This window comes from Zophobas morio, unplaced genomic scaffold (genome assembly GCF_036711695.1).
Source record: "Zophobas morio isolate AGI-343-1 ecotype UQ-CSIRO unplaced genomic scaffold, CSIRO_AGI_Zmor_V1 ptg000002l, whole genome shotgun sequence".
In the NCBI taxonomy this organism is placed as follows: domain Eukaryota; kingdom Metazoa; phylum Arthropoda; class Insecta; order Coleoptera; family Tenebrionidae; genus Zophobas; species Zophobas morio.
Genome location: NW_026972107.1, coordinates 27,685,899 through 27,700,837, shown reverse-complemented (window position 1 = coordinate 27,700,837; position 14,939 = coordinate 27,685,899). Strand labels below are relative to the sequence as shown.

Below are 14,939 nucleotides of genomic sequence, written 5' to 3'. Positions count from 1 at the left end.
ATTAAAAGATCTGCAAGATTTCAAAACATTCGGTTCTGCAGTTTCTGCATTAATCAATAAAATAAACTGACTCATTCATTAATATTTTTGAGTCACTCTGTATAAGCAGTTGTAAAAATATGAACGTAATGATATATCGTAAGTATAGACTCATCATATTACGCATTTTGGTTAGGATTTATTCGGACACATTTTAAGATGATTTTCAGAAATATTTTAAATTTTTTCGTTTTCCCGAAGACAATGTGAGCAGATAATTGTGGGTGATACTCATATCTTTCTGCCGGTCGGATTTTTTTAACGAGTTAAATGCGAGTGTATGCTCCAAACATTTTACCGAAAGAAACTTGAAATTTGAACTCTTCAACTATCTTTCCAAACAAGGACTAAAAATAAAACCAGGAGCAGTCCCCTCATTATTCCTTCCGAAAGGATAACCCTTGGAATACCAAAGACAAACCAGGACAACAAAGAGCTTTACAGAGACAGTCGGCTAATAAGTTGCTAAAAGAAATATTTGTTGACATCAAGTAGGTTTAAACATAATATGTAAGTATTTATTATTTTTACTTCCTGAGCTAAGTAAAGGAAGTATTGTAATCGAGTCCGTCGCCCGAATCTCTACTTTTACGTTTTCTCGACCTTTCATGACCCCTAGAGGACGAAGAAATAGGTCTCCCGTTTCCGTTTGTCTGTCCGTCTGTCTGCCGTCTCAGATTTTTATTAGACAGATAATCTCCGAAAGTACTGCCCCGATTGTTGTCAAATTTTGTATTTATATTAGAAATATCATGTTGATGGTAAAACGCTAACCAAAATTTGTCTAATCATCCCCACCAATAATATGATGACGTCACTTCAAAATTGTACATAGTAAATGGGCTTTAAATTGTATAAAATAACATAGTCCTACACATGTAGTTTATGATGCCGTGTTGAATTTTTACCGAAAACGTAAAGATTTTTGGAAAAAAATAAAAATCATAAAACAACATTTTGCAATTTAATTTTGAATCTGCAAAACCGAATGCTTTGAAATCTTGGAGATAGTTTAAAGTTATCATAAGCATGGTAAATTTTTGACCAAAATGTATTTGCTCATCCCCCCTAAAAAACTGATGACGTCGCCTCAAAATATTGCTGAGTAAATCCTATCCTAAATATATACAGGGTGTGTAATGACTGAGTCAATTTATTTTCTTGATTGAATTAAGAATTGCGAAACTGTATACTTTGAAGTCTTGCAGACGTTTTGAAGTTATTGTAAGCATGGTAAATTTTTAAGTAAAATGTATCTGTTTATCAACCCCAAAAAATTTATGACGTCATGTGAAAATTTTACCGAATAAATCCTATCTAAAATGTGCAAAATATGATCAGTCTATACTTGTAAACTATCATTGCCTTCATACTTTTTAGGACTGCGTATACAGGGTGTCTCAAAAAAATTAATGACTGAGTCAATTTATTTTCTTGATTAAATCAAGAATTGCCAAACTGAATACTTTAAAATCTTGCAGACGTTTTAACGTTATTGTGATTTCGAAATATATACAATAATTTTAACCATGGTATTACGTAACGTAGTAGTGTGTAAATATAGAAAAAAAAACAAATTAAAAAATGGAATGGGGCAAAACCCCTATCAACCACCCTCAATACGAAGTCACTGATCCACTTTGTAAACAGAAGTGGAAAAACGTTCGAATAAAAATGATATAGGTAAGCAATTTCAGTTTCAATTAAAAGTAAAACCAATTTTTGGCTGCTTATCATTCCATCATTCATGCATTCATTCAACGTTAAAGGTCAGTACGAAAAATTATCCGTTGTAGAAAAAAATGGTGGTTCTGAGAAGGACCGATTTTTGGTAATGCTTCATGATAATCGACTTTTCATTCTGACGGATTCCTTATCACAACGATTCCACATTCTTTATTAAAACAAAAATAAGAGCAACTTAGAATGTTACTACCTTTTTATAAGAAATATTGTTTTCATCGGACCAAACGTGAGTGTTGTGGCTGTAGAAAACAGCATTGCTAACAACCATTTGCAGTAAATTACAGAACGAGGACAATTAGCGGGTCGAAATCTTGCATTTTTTGAACATGGTGTGGATGTGGCTTTGTTCTGTCAATGTACGATGCATTACAAACTGTGAAACTCCAACTTCTACTGCAAGTCGGCGAGTGCTGATGTCGGGCTCTTTTTCGTCGAGTTTCAAAATTTCTTCTTCAGCTTGCAATATTCTTTCGGTCCTACTATGGCCACGATCGTGAGTTTCAAGCTAGAAGGTACCATGATCTCGGAGATGCTGCACCACTGACGTAAATGTTTGCACACGGATTACGTGATTTTGAAAGTGTTCGATCCACAATTCGCGGGCGGTTCCATCAGCCACGCAATACATGTCAACACGTTCTGAACTGGTAAAATTCACCATTGTCAAACACAACCAAACACACGAAGCGATAGTACTAAACTGATATACATGACTGAATGACTGCCCGTATCGTCTTTTTGCACGTTCCTTATCAGTGCACCTTTTATGTGGTTCTTAAGCCTTGTCGCTGTGCTATTCATTGTAGTAATTATGTAGGTCACGAAAACACTACCAGTATAACAATTTATATTTAATTTAATTTCAAATATTTTTTTCCAGACATTGCTACCACTTAGGAACGTGACATTTACACAGAGCTATAATCTTATTGTGAGCTATTCCCCATTTTTTTTATTGCACATATTTCGAAATTACCGTGTATATCTGTTTATTCAACACCAAAATATTGATGACGTCTTCTGAAAATTTTACCGACTAAATTCAACCCAAAATGTGCAAAATATGGTGGCTCAAAAAAATTAATGAATGAGTCTCACTCCATTTTCCCACAAAATGTTGGGAATGCAATACAGTTAGAGGTAGAGGCGCTAGCTGTATGTGTCCTTTCCATGGATATAGGGATCGAAAAGAAGCGTCGTCATCCCAAGCCATTAGTGGTACAAACCTATCTATTCTACAACCGTGTTTGAAAACTTTTGATGACAGCAGCGTTTCACGAATTTTCTTAATAGTGTTTGCAGAACAGAACATGATCGAAATTGAACAATGCACATCTCCAGAACTAAGGGGGGAGGCGCAAAATTTGCAAGAAAAGCTATTGTCGGAAAAATAATCCAAAAGCGTTTATATGAAGGGTTATGCAAAGTACAAAGACTGGTGTTCAAAGAAGCAGGTCGCTGGGACCTCAGAAAATGTGCCTTTAGTCTATTTTCAGAGAAAGAGAAATATCGTCGCTGAAGTTTATAGAATTTTGCTAGCTGTCATATCTCCATTATCTCTGTTAATGTTATCTTCCACCATCTACCAACTACCATGCATGTACTTAAGTAATGGTAGTTGCATATACTTGTTCACTTTAAGAAATAATTACATCAAGTAAACCTTCTAAATCAAGGAGGTTTAAATGTATAGAGAGAGTATGCCATGTACCTTCCATATTATATCAAGTGTGACCAACATCTCCCGGGTGAGAGGAGTGAGGCGCGAGAGGTTTACTGTACTGCAGTACAGTGGCTGACGAGTTTTAATTTCATACAATTTCAAGAAAAACAAAAAATATTGGTTTTTAAATAAAATGTGTGGTTAATACACTTCCCACATGTTCGCGTATCTGGTCTTTGCAAATATCCACTAAAATCTGTAACAATGACAAATGTGTTGAAACTAATAGATATCAGTAAAATCTAGTTCCGCCACTGACGCGCTCAATTGCTTATCCGTCAATTCACGAATGTGTACGAACACCATACGAACAGCAGAGAGGACTTGTATATGTTCGACACAAAACAACGAGCCCAGTACTCTCTCTATACATTTAAACCTCTTTGTTCTTGATCAGGTATTTCGTACATAACCTCAATCTTCTTTTTGAACCTTGGGCACAAAAGTTGAACTTTGCTACCTCGAAACAAGTCGACAAATGCATGCTTTATGGCTGCTGGTGAAAAATGAATTAAACGACCTACATTATGATGCCGTTGAAACACTTGTTAAATCGTGCACGGGTAATTGAATGCAGTGATGAAATTAAAATATAATTCTTTAGGCCGAGAATGTATTTTCGGTTAAAAAAAACTAAACGCTTCATTGAAAGAAGGCAAGAATAAAATTGAACGAAAAAAATTAAAAAAATAATCAATTAACCGTAATTCTATTATAGGTATAACCAAGTATCATTTTAAGACTAGAATATAGGGAACATTGTTAGTGATGATATATTATCGTTGTTATGATTTTCAGGTATGTTTGTTTTATTAAACTATTCACTTATTATAGTAATTCAGTGGCGGCTCGTGACCTTTTGAAATTGGGGACACAATTTGATTGATGAGTTAAATAGGAAGATATAAAACAGGTGTGAAATGAAATTGTGTGGCGGAAATAAATACAAAAGTACATTCAATAAAAATAAAAAAGGATTTGTCCACATTCCTTTTTGCCTTCGGTCAAAATTTTACGTTGATGGCATCTAAAAGTTCATTTTGGACAGTTTTAGACGTTTTTTTTAAACCGTTGCTTGTTTCAAATAATCTGATAAAGCAAAGTCCAATTCAGGCGTAAAATCAATCAGATCTCGAAATATACCTGGATCTTGTGGTTCCCTACTTTTGTCATGTCCACGTAAAGCCAGTTCAAATACTCCACAAAATTTTATGCATATTATCAGTCGGCGTAATATATGGCGATTTTTGTCGACCCTTGCGTTATGTGCCCGAATATTATTAATATTCGGTGGTGTTTAGTTGTTTTCGAATGTCCGTATTACCGAGGTTATCCAAAAATATTTATCATACCTGTTTTACGTCTATCTCGTGCAGCATGAAAATTAAAACCTGCGATTGAGTTACTCCTGCCGAGCACTGTCAGAACGGGACCGCAGTCCCATTGACTGAAATGGCTAGGACGTGTAGTTTCTATGGCAACGGTGTAAACAAAACGTTTAAATCAGCCATGATTCCGGTCTCTGTGCCCGGCTTTTATCAGCAGTAACATATCATATATCCAAGACACTCATCTTTAGATGCAAGTGGATGTAAGTTTTGATACATTTTATACAAGTGGAGCGAGATAAAAAAATAGTTTTGATAATTATGACAAAAATTTCCGAATAATTTTTTAAATATTGAAAATTACTATTTTGCTATGTCCAGTGTGTTTGTAGACGTTGTAATTTTGGGGGGGCACGTGCACGGCATCAGCCGCCCCAGTAATTATTGCCGTAATCAGCTTCTCTAATACAGTTTACAATAATTTAATATTTCTGTTTAAGAATGAAAGAATCTGAAAACAGTGATAAGAACTTACTTTTTTCATTATTTTTAAAAGGAGTAATATTTATTTTAGAAGAAAAAAGTGAAAAAAAAACCTTCGTTATACTGATTTCCACATATCCCCAATGTAATTCATTTGATTCCTTCTCACCACGTGACGTCACTACGCGAAGTCGACGTGTTTTTAACGACACGAGTATTGTGACGAGTATCATACCTAGGAATTATTATTGTATCATGAGGGGTCATGACCCATCGAGAAAATATGAAATTAGCCAGTCGCCCAATAGGCTCGATTACAATACTTCCTTAGCTTACGCTCGGGAAGTACTTAATAGACCGGAAAATTTTAACACTTGACACTACTTATATGATAGCATAAACAGTGGTATTATTTTATTTTTTTAGGATGCATCAATATTTTATCTCTGCTTCAGTTTTTCAATTAAGAGTCGAATTACCAGATACTGTACGTTACATCCAATCCAGGCGGTGAAGCCACATAACATTATTCATTCTTCCTTTACTAACATGGGTTACCTCTATTCGTTGCTTGAAGTGCATCTCCTGTCTCCACTTCCTATGCATGCACCGGCCGCGTTCTACTACGCAAGCCGTTCCGACTGTAAATATGGATTGAGTTGGGCGTTTGTCCATACGCTTGAATCTGGGATCACTTCGTAATGAAACGGCCGATGAGTGACTCCATTCTTGTGTTGCGTGCTTAATTCATTTTAAAGCATACTTTATTCGTTAATTTCTTCGCTATAAATGAGTGCGAGTGCTTTGCAGTGAAAGTGGTGTGTTCACTTTTGTTTGAACTCTTTGAAATTTCCTACTCTGTGGATTATATCTCGTAATAGGCTCTTTGATCGCAGGTATGTATTTTTATTTTGTGGTCGAAATGGGTAGAATCAAGTGTGGTAGTTCATTTGTTTTTTTTTTTAACATAATTTTGTTAATATGCTGGCCATTGAAGTAAAATTTAGTTTTAACATCGAACAACGAAGAGCAGAAAAATACGAGGTTAACAAAAATTAAATAAATCCTCAATAACTGCAATTACTAGGGTTGTGAAATGTGAATTTTTAAGTAGACAAATTACTCAATGCATAATTTTTTCCCGAATTTTTTCTTAGTTTCAAATGTCCACTAATTTAAAATAAATTCTCTCATAACGTTTTCTATTATGACTCCCTAGTTCATAACTAACATTTGACACTTAATATGAAATTAATGTTAATGAGATTTTTTTAAGCTTCGTTTTTTATGTGCACAACTAACAATCAATCATTTAGTGACCGCTGTACTGCAACTGATAACACTGTGACTTACGTGTGCATGGAATATTACATTTTAGGTAATCAAATGATTAACAGCAAAAAATTGATATTTCCCCTTTTTCTCTATTTTAATAAATCTAGATGAAATTTGTTACTGGCCGTCTGTCGCTATGAATTTGTGACGATGCTACAAATAGACATTTACGTAGGTCAGTATAAATAAGTTTTAATTTTTTGAAACTTCCAGTTTGCTATCATGTAATTTCTATGCATTATGGTTTTATCTTTAAACGTCGGTTGGGCAATTGACCCGTTGAGTCTACGTAGAAATTCCACGAAGACCGTTGAATCAGTCTCATAGTACGTTAGCCGTGTTTGAAGGTCGTCTTCTTTATCCTCACTGGAAAATATAAAAGAAACTTGAAAAACGGTTAAAGAGACGTTGCAACATCAGGTTCCTTTTAAATTTCAGTCACTCACTTAGTTCAGTGTCCATATATATGCCGGCGTGCTATCGCAGTTGCGACATTCAAGAACTTAGTTTCAATGCTCATCATGTGTAACTTGAAATTTCAAATAAATAATAATGACAATTAGAATTTATTTCACTAAACAATTAACCAATGCATTATTTAATTATTGCATTTTAACCTTGTTTTTCTTATTTCATCTTATGTGCCTACCTTTTTCCCAAGTTTCAAATTTGTCACACGGTGTACTTGATTATTTCTGTGTCATACTTATAATGCATGTCTACACACATGTGTCTTTTAAGTGCTCAGGTGAATATCACAGGTGAATATCCTCTAATGCATCGGACCAAGACGTTGGCGAGAATCTAGTTACTGTATATAAACAGGTATAAAATTCTCTGTAAGGACAGAGGCAGTAAGAATGGTGAAATGGTAGAATCAGTGCAGATTCCATTCACATTTTGTACAATATCTTTCAGAAATTAAAAATTTATAATCTCATCTTACAGTAGTAGGTTTTGGGGTAGATTTTATACAACTGTTTTGCGAGAGAAAAATTCAATATTATTAACAACTGATGTAATGTAATGTAACTATGGATCACGGTACTACTAATACATCCAATGACAATACGATTTTTTACTTCCTGCGCGTAAGCAAAGGAAGTATTGTAATCGAGTCCGTCGGCCACTCTCTACTTTTACGTTTTCTCGGCCTTTCATGACCCTTAAAGGTTCATTCACAGTGACAAAATTAGTAATTAGAATTAGCATTAGAATTAAGCTCAAAACCTTGCAAGGTGAAATATCATACGAACATTCACAATGAAATAAATTACTAATTACTCTTAGCAATTAACCCAGAAGCTTGCAAGCTCCAAACTTTTGCGTTAATTTCTGTATTAATTTTAATTTTGCGCCTGCGCACGAATGTTAACTATATATAATATATATATATTGACCATTTTTCTATGTAATTTTTTGAAAAGCACGAAATATTTCTTGTTTCTTTTCCTTTAAAATGGGCTTTCTCGTGACTACTTTTGTGTAAATTGTTTCCATGCTGTCTGGATTTTCTTGAAACGAATTTGGAAAAAAATTAGAAAAACTTTGTTTTTTTTTCACACAATTCACATTTGACATTTGAATTAGAAAATGAGACAGTTGATGCCAGTTAATTTCTAGTGATCTTAAGATTGCAACTTAACCACAGAAAAATTTCTGTCAGCTACTTCTACCGAACGTGAATGCTTATTACAGTGTCCTAACCTACAATAAAATTGAAAAAACTCGGGAAAGAGTCAATCGTCAATAATGGTTTCAAGACGCAAAACATTACGACTTGCTGTAGCAGTGTTGTCAGGTTATAGTCTTTGACATTCTATTGAAACACCCACTTGTTAATCGTAAATTTGGCAACGTTCATATTCAGACAATTTTCTAAATACAAGTCGTTGTCAATCAACTGGAAGTTGTTACCAATTGCTAAATTTTAAGCAAAATCAACAGGTGGTGTTTCAATACAAATGGCAAAGACAATATACGCAAAAAACGAAGATGGTGGGTAAGTAAAGTCAACAACCAAAAATACAGAATACGATAGAGAATTTGCGTGCTGCGATATTTGTATCATAGAGGGCGTTACAAAAATTAGTTTATTAATTTTATCAGTATAAAATTACTAATTAGATTTAGTATTAGCTTTAAGCTCAAAACAAAACATTCACAATGAAAAAATTAATAAACTAATTTTTCCAACGCCCTCTATGACACAAATCCCAGTAAGCAGATTCTCTATTGTATTCTGTATTTTTGGTTGTTGGCTTTACTTACCCACCATCTTCGTTGTTTTTTGCGTATAGTAAGTAAATAACCTGACAACACTGCCACAGCAAGTTGTATGTTTTGCGTCTTGAAACCGTTATTGACGATTGACTCTTTCCCGAGTTTTTTCAATTTTATTGTAGGTTAGGACACTGTAGTTAACATTCGTGCGCAGGCGCAAAATTAAAATTAATACAGAAATTAACACAAAAGTTTGGAGCTTGCAAGCTTCTGCGTTAATTGCTAAGAGTAATTACTAATTTATTTCATTGTGAATGTTTGTATGATATTTCACCTTGCAAGGTTTTGAACCTAATTCTAATGCTAATTCTAGTTACTAATTTTGTCATTGCGAATGAACCTTTAGAGCAGTGATTTTCAAACTGTGCCTTACTTGGGGGGTCGCGGACCGAAAGGGAGATAAAGGTACAGAACAACGTTTGTAGGTTTTCCACTCCCCACTGCAATAAAATGACAATCAAAATCAGTGAGAAGGCTGTGCCTGTTTATTTTTCAATATTTTTTCAAAACGTGGTTCTATGTTTGGAACGCAAACAATCAAATCGTTCTCTAATTGGAGTCTATTTCTTTTCTTATTTTTAATGTTTACCATTGTAAAGAATGTTAGCTACGATGTGGCAAATGATACTAACAATTTCAACGCTTCATTTTGTAGCTCTGGATATTCCTCTTTCTCTTAATCCAGAAGACGTCAATTGTTTCTAAATGGAATTCCATTTGCAGCATTTCGTTGGTAGCCAGGTGAATAAGATTTGCTTTTATATTTGTTGTCAGATCAGCCAATTCCACTAACATATCCAAAAAAGGATTTATTATTCATCTTTGCCCATTCAGAGGTGTTTCGGCTCGAAGACCAATGTTTCGGCTCGAAGACCAATGTTCCGGCTTGAATGCCAATGTTTCGTACAATCCGAATCGTAGTACCAACGTTTTTTGTAATCCGGCTGATACGACCATGTATGGTCTTCCGAATTGTACCTTGATATTGCTCGAAGGACCTTTGTTTGTTATAATTGAAATAATGGACAGCGTTCGGTTTTGATGTTTAATGTAGGACGGTTACAGAAGTACTAAAATTACAGAGCTATTTACAAAAACAGGTAAAGATACCCAAAAGGGTCAGTGGCCGCTTCCGGAAATGCAACATCCCGCCGGCCTTGAAGGGTTCTTCAATATTATTCTCTACAAATTAAAACAAACTATGACAAATGAAAAAAAAATGAAATATACAATAGAAGTGAACTTAATAAAATACATATGATATCCACTATTCAATTGGTAAAACGCACACTTTGTTTATTGCACGCTTCACTATACCGCTAATTGTTTTCACGGAAACTACCCGCACATGCCCGTCACTGCCCGGATGGAGCTCTTGAATTCGGCCCATCTTCCACGCAAGCGGGGGCAGGTTGTCCTCCTTGAGCACAACGAGTACTCCTGGTTGGAGTTCTTCCTTCGACGCCGCCTTCCACTTCGTGCGTTGTTGCAACTCGTTCAGATATTCTAGAGACCAGCGTCGCCAGAAATGCTTTTTAATTTGTTGAATGCGCTGCCAATGATTCAGTCGATTAGACGGAACATCGACCAAGTTTTCTTGAGGCAACGCAATTAGTGGACTCCCGATTAAGAAATGGCCAGGAGTTAGAGGTGATAGGTCGTTGGGGTCATTTGAAAGGGGTGTCAAAGGACGAGAATTCAAACATGCTTCGATTTCAACTAATAGGGTATAAAACTGATCGTAATTCAGCAATGCGTTTTTCGTCACTCGACTAATGTGGTATTTTGCTGACTTAATACCCGCTTCCCATAAACCGCCCATATGAGGGGATCTACTTGGTATAAAATGCCAGTGAAGATTTTGCATTTCTAATTTATTGGTTAGTTCACCGAAAGCTTGTGATTGAAATAATTTACTTAATTCGTTATTACTCCCTACAATATTAGTTGCATTGTCCGAATACATGTTAAGAACCTTGCCACGACGGGCTACCATGCGATTAAGTGCACTCAGAAATGTTTGACTTGAACAATCGCAAACTAATTCAATATGAATTGCCTTTGTGGCCAAACAGATAAAAAGAGCAATATATGATTTGATTGATTTTGAAGTTCGTAAAAAACCATTTTTGATAAAAATGGGACCAGCATAGTCGACTGCGCAATTGAAAAATGGTCTAATTGTTTGTTGTATTCGAGCTCTAGGCAAATTACCCATCAATTGTTTAAGGGATGTAGGTTTTGCCTTAAAACACGGGACACATTGCCTTAAAACACTCCTTACGGCGTTACGCCCGCTCAAAGGCCAAAATTGTTGTCGTACAGTGGCTAGTGTGCATTGACTTCCTGCATGTTTTAGTTGCCTATGTATGTCTGTTATTATTATTTTGGTAATATGATGGTTTTTTGGGATTACATAAGGGTGTTTTTGTGTTTCTTGTAAGTCAGAATTAACTAGTCTACCGCCTACTCGGATTAGACCATGGTTATCCAAAAATGGGTTTAATGAAAGTAACTTACTTGGTTTATTAACCTGTCTGTTACTGGTTAATTGTGCAATTTCGCTAGAAAATACTTGGGTCTGAAGCAGTTTAAGTATACATCGCTTAGCATTTTCAATCTCCTCAAATGTAAGTGGTTTCGGTTTTTGCATAGATAAACTTGCTTTGTGTTTAGGTTCATTAAGCTGGGTCTGTTTTTTCAGAGCATTGTGTTTGAACCTCAAAATCCATGCTACAATAGTTATTAATTTCTTAAATGAGGAAAACCTATATAAAACTGAATACTCAGTTACACTGTGCGTTTGTGCGGCAATCAGCGTAGTTTTCCTTTCTGGAACATCGGATAAATTATATTGAGGAGTTGTGGGCCAATATGAATTATGTAATTGATTTAAATTAACCCCATTGGATGAACTTGCAAAACCGTTGAAAACCACTCGCACCTTGGTGCTAATACTTGTTTCTTTTATTACTGGATGGTGACTAAGATAAAAGCGATTTTCTTCCAGAGGGTCTGGGGTATTTATTACCTCCATGTGTCCCAGTTCAATGTATTCGGTCATAAATTTACTGTAATCATTATGAAGCTTAGGAGCTTTCACCAACCGCCTTTCTAATGAGTAAAATTTTGAAAGAGTTCCGTTGAAAGAATTACCTGGCTCCAGGTGGCAGTCTTTAAAGGGTAGTTTTACTATAAACCTACCGGAAACATCTCGTTTGAAGTTTGCCGAAAAATGATTTTCGCATAATTGTTCTTCCTTGGAGAGAGGCTTACTCATGGGTATTTCCTCAATTTGCCACAATTTAGCTACCTGAGTTTCTAATGAATTAACTGCCACATTGCACGATACCTGTTTAATCCTTTCCGGAACTTTAAGTTTACCACCGAAAACCCAACCCAGTTTTGTTTCTCGGAGGGACGGTAAATCTGTACCAAAACTCAATGAACCGGCTAAAATTAGTTCCCAAAAAACTTCGTTGCTAATTAGCAAATCGACAGGTCTAGATTTATGAAATTCAGGATCCGCCAACTGGATATTATTTGGAATTTTGAATATTTTATGCGAAAAATTGAATGGCGGGGTGTTTCTTGTGATCTGCTCTAAAATTAAGCAATTCAGCTGTGTAGTAAATGAACTAACTCTGGACTTGATTGTAACGTTTACACTATTGTTAATAATTGTAGGAGATGAATTCTGAGGGTTAATTCCAGAAATTTGCACCTTAGTCGGTGAGTTATCCAATTCAAGTCTATCAGCTAAAGATTTTGTAATAAAATGTGATTCCGATCCTCCATATAATAAGGCACGACAGAAATGATAATTATCATACTTATCTTTTATGTATACAAGTACAGTTGATAACAGTACTTTAACATCCTTTACTTGCGAACCGAAATTTGTTAAAGTGGTGCTAGTTTGAGGTTCTACTGTAGGTTCAGTTGGATTGTCAAAATGCAGAAGCGAATTATGTTTTTCTTTACATATTTTGCAAGTATAAGAAGATCGGCAAGAATTTGAAGAATGTGATTTTAAGCAATTAACGCACAATTTTAATTTGTTGACCTGTGACTGGCGTTGCTTGACAGCTAATTTTAAAAATTCTTCACAATGATAAATAAAATGATTACCCTTACAGTGAGGACAATTGAATTGATACTTGTTTGCGATATGAACAGATTTGTGGTTGACGGGCCTTGGTTTTGGATTAAATTGTTGTGTTTTAAATAACTTATTGGATTCTAATGACTCCAATAATTGATACCTTTTCGTTAAAAATGCTTTCATTTGAGCCATTGTTGGCAATTCAGTTCCTACTAATGAATTTTCCCATTCTCTAGTTGTAATAAAATCGAATTTAGTTGTTACTAAATAAATTAAGATTGGGTCCCACCTTTGAACTTCTAATTTCAATGCTTCAAGAGCTTTCAAATTTGAATTTAATTTATCTGTAAACATGCGGAGTGTGTTAGCAGAATCTTTTGTAATATTAGGTAAATTGAACAATTCACGCATGTGATTTTTGACTAAAAGATTTTTGTTTTCATAGCGTTCTTTTAATAATTCTAAAGCAACTTTATAATTTTCATTGTTGATACACAAATCGGAAATTATATTACCAGCTTCTTTTTTAAGGCATGATTTTAAATATTGTAATTTTTGGACATCACTTAATGTTTTGTTTTCGTGAATAAGTGATTCAAACGTATTATAAAAATTAGGCCACTGTGTTATTTCACCATCAAAATTTGGAATTTCTAATGTTGGTAATTTAACTTGAATATTATTAGTAGGTTGTAAATTAGGATTTGGTGATATCGATCTTTGTGAATCGGGTTGAAATTTGGAAATAAGATGTTGTGAGCGTGTGATTACTCTATAATATAAAGATTCGTATTGTTCACGGGGATCACTAAGAGGTTCTGACGAAGTGCTCTCTTCATCAGTTTGGCCAGTAGAGGAATTTTCTAATGACTCGATAATTATTTGCAATTTATCTAACTCGTCTAATAAAGGCTTAGTGCGTGTTAGTCTGTATTTAAGTTCTACAACATCATGTTCAGAGTTAACATTATCTAAGAAATTATCGTACCTATTGAGCTGGTTAATAATTATTTTTTGTTGATTCTTACTGTGCTGTAACTTTTCTATCATTTTGGGAGGCATATTAGCGAATAACGAAATGCAGTATTATTGATCGCGAAATCGAAATCGACACTTATCGAATTCTCGAATTATGGTTTGGATAGGAAGTGAAATGATGGAGTCCACTAACCTTGTCTCTGGTTCTGGAGATGGTGTTCCTCCTGCCGTCCTGCGGGATTGATTGCGGTGGTGACTCTCCGCCGAAGATGCTGTCCAAATTTGAAGTTGATTCCAACTCGGTGCACGTGGTGGTGATCCTTTTGTAGGAATGCTGCCCACTGCTGCCGTCGCTTCCAGTTGATGATAATGATGTAATGATGTTGATTAGCGAAATGTATTTCTGCGCGATTTGATCCAACCCGGTTCGATATGGACCAATGTTTCGGTTCGAAGACCAATGTTTCGGCTCGAAGACCAATGTTCCGGCTTGAATGCCAATGTTTCGTACAATCCGAATCGTAGTACCAACGTTTTTTGTAATCCGGCTGATACGACCATGTATGGTCTTCCGAATTGTACCTTGATATTGCTCGAAGGACCTTTGTTTGTTATAATTGAAATAATGGACAGCGTTCGGTTTTGATGTTTAATGTAGGACGGTTACAGAAGTACTAAAATTACAGAGCTATTTACAAAAACAGGTAAAGATACCCAAAAGGGTCAGTGGCCGCTTCCGGAAATGCAACAAGAGGCCTCTTCTGGAAAGTAACTTAATAGTTTCTCTTCCAGATTATGTAATAATAATAATAATCATAATCTAATCAATGCATATCATTACTTGGTCTTAGTACCTGTAATGATAGAAGTCTTGTCTGAATGCCGGTCATTTCCGGGTCAGTGGTGGGTCTTAATAAAA

At 35.3% G+C, this 14,939-nt stretch overlaps 1 protein-coding gene across 2 annotated transcripts in view; it reads left to right on the top strand.

Annotated features, from left to right (window-relative positions):
* The first annotated feature begins 5,917 nt into the window (after window positions 1-5,917).
* LOC135132413 (protein turtle) overlaps window positions 5,918-14,939 on the top strand; it is a 257,464-nt gene continuing 248,442 nt past the window's right edge. For both annotated transcript variants that reach the window (XM_064060557.1, XM_064060548.1), the window contains exon 1: window positions 5,918-6,215. The gene's annotated coding sequence lies outside the window, so the exon portion shown is untranslated. The remainder of the gene's footprint in view (window positions 6,216-14,939) is intronic.